At 39.8% G+C, this 2,820-nt stretch overlaps 1 pseudogene; it reads right to left on the reverse strand.

Annotated features, from left to right (window-relative positions):
* Positions 1 to 1,227: 1,227 nt before the first annotated feature.
* LOC119580578 overlaps positions 1,228 to 2,820 on the reverse strand; it is a 5,710-nt pseudogene continuing 4,117 nt past the window's right edge.

Genomic DNA, 2,820 nt, shown 5'->3' on the forward strand with positions numbered 1-2,820 from the left:
GCTCCTTTAAAATAATTAACATAGGTAACAGCACCACAAGCTATCTAATGAGACACTAAATAAGTTAAATTAGGCCTAAACAGTTATGTGTCTTAATGGTTTCATTACACTAAGAAAAAGAAAAATTATATATAAAATGTAAATGAAAGTACTCGAGCACTAATTCCCTCACAATTAAATATAATGAAAATAAGCATTGCATCAGGTGAATGATCTCTAGACAATAAAATTGCACCACTGTCACAGCCATAAGCAGTCTTATTTCTCTATCAAATATTGATGACTTGTAGAACTCCCTGTCTTTTGACAGTCATAAGCACCTTTTTCTCTGTGATTCACTAATCAGTTCATTCATAGAAACTAGTATTTAAAATTCCTAAATTGGTATAATCTACTAAGATGAATACAGATATTCCACAACTCCTACTACTTTTTTTTTCAAATAATTGCAGTTATACAAATAGGTATGGCCCCTTTTGGTGTGTGGTGTGTGTGTGTGTGTGTGTGTGTGTGTGTGGTGTGTTGTGTGTGGGTGGCTTTTGTGTGTGCTTTTGTGTGTCCCTTGTGTGTGGCGTTGTGTGTGCGCGTTGTGGGTGTGTGCGTTTGTGTGTTGTGCGTTTGTGTGTGTGAGTGTGTGTGTGGGTGTGATGTGTGAGTGTGAGTGTGAGTGTGAGTGTGAGTGTGCCTGTGCGTGTGAGTGCGTGTGCGCATCTGGTTTGTTTTATATTCCTTATTTCTAAAATGGATAGTTCTTATTAGCTATATGATATGAAAATAATTATTTCAGCATGCAGTTTGTCTTAAACTGGGGTTTCACCGATGCAGCAGATGGCAATTTGCAGTTATGCGTCCAGGTGAAGAATCATGACATTTTGTTTGTATAAGGGTGTTGTGTTCGCTTTGAGGCTCAATTTGAAATTGAGCCATTTTGGCTAGTCATTCTGGGTCTGGTGTGGCTCTGGTGATGGTCGGGTAGGAGTGTGCCAAAACTAGGTGATGTTTCTCAGCATCATCTGAAGGAAGCTTAGTGGGCCATCATGAGAGCCTAGGGCACGGTGAGTTTACCTTAAGGCGGCGTAGCTTCTCCCATGGAGTTGGAGGAGATGCTCTGCAAGGGTGACTGTTTCATTCCCGTCCACTGACCTGTAAATCTTGTAGGATGCTGAGGAATTTCTCCATCCTTGGAGATTATCTTGGCTGTGGAGGTGCGTACTTGAGGCATCTGGGTCATGAGCCCACGACCCTAGAATTAAGTGACTGGGTCGACTTCGACCAGTGAGAAGAATATTGACACTGAAATCTTTAAAGATATTATTAAATTTAAATAAACACATGTGCAACAGACAACCAGATGATTATTCATTGCAATTTCTTTGTCTAAAACATGTTTTTAGCACCATAATCTTTACTGATAAACTCTGATCATCTTTTAAACCTTATTGTAACTTGCCTAAAGCTAAAACATGCAAAATCATATACAAACCCATTTTCCATAGGTGAAGACCTCTCTGCCTTCATTCCTAAGAGTTGCATCCTAATGTTTTGTCACTTGTGCTGTGTTTAGTGAGGTGGAGGTTGAGGAACACGTAATGAAGAAGCTCTGGAAGAAGGACGACAGGACTTATAATCCAATATTGTAGTTTTTGTTTGACTTAAAACACTTAACAATTTAATTGTTATTCCTCTGTAATGGCAATAAATCTTCTATACCCAATCAATGTATCAGATACACTAAGTTGACAAATTTACATATCTAAAAGCTATGAAGCCAACACAAATAGGCAATGATAATGATCATAACAATGAAGTATTTTTGTGGATTACCTGAAAGTGACACATTGTTTGGCTTATATTGGAGAGCTTGGACGCATGGAAGGTGGCGTGGATTCAACAATCTGAGGTTGGTGCCGTTACAACACGATGAGAGATTGGTGACGAACTGCAGGAACATTAACATCCATCCTCCTCCCCTCCATTAACCACAGAGCTCTCTCCTTCACCCAGTGCTCTCCTGTGAGATGATAAAAAGGTTATATATTAATCAAAGTCTAATACAAAAATTTATATTATTCGATCATTAAATTTCTCATCAACTCATCACATATTTCCAACTTTTACCTGTATATCATAGATATATGAAACTACATGAAAAATTTACACTGCTCGGTAATGCTATGATATAATGATAATTTAGGTAATTGCTTCAGACTCCTCCTAATTGTTTATCTGTATCAGGTCATAGGTACCAAGAGAAAATTCAGTATGGGTACCTTGAATGTCGGTAGTGCATTCTGGTGCCCCCCCCTGCTAATATATATACACATATCGCATATGTACACCACACACACACCACCCACCCACCAAACCACACACACACAACACACACACACACACACACACACGCATACACACGCATACACACGCACACACACACACACACACACACACACACACACACATACACAAATACACACAAAAACACATACACATAAAAAACACAAAACACACACACACAAACACACATAGACACCAAAAACACACACTATGCCCCCCCCCCCCCCCCCCCCCTTTTGGCTATATATATACAACATATCTGGCATATGTACACACACACACAATAGCAAACACACACACACACACCCACGCACCACACACAACACACACACACACACACACTCAACACAGCACACACATGATCCCAAAACCACACACACACAAAAACACTACACACCACACACAAAAAAAACAAAAAACAACACATGTACACCGCACACTGAGCACTGCATGCACCATGCACACACACACCACACAACACACAAC

This window comes from Penaeus monodon, chromosome 14 (genome assembly GCF_015228065.2).
Source record: "Penaeus monodon isolate SGIC_2016 chromosome 14, NSTDA_Pmon_1, whole genome shotgun sequence".
NCBI classification, from domain to species: domain Eukaryota; kingdom Metazoa; phylum Arthropoda; class Malacostraca; order Decapoda; family Penaeidae; genus Penaeus; species Penaeus monodon.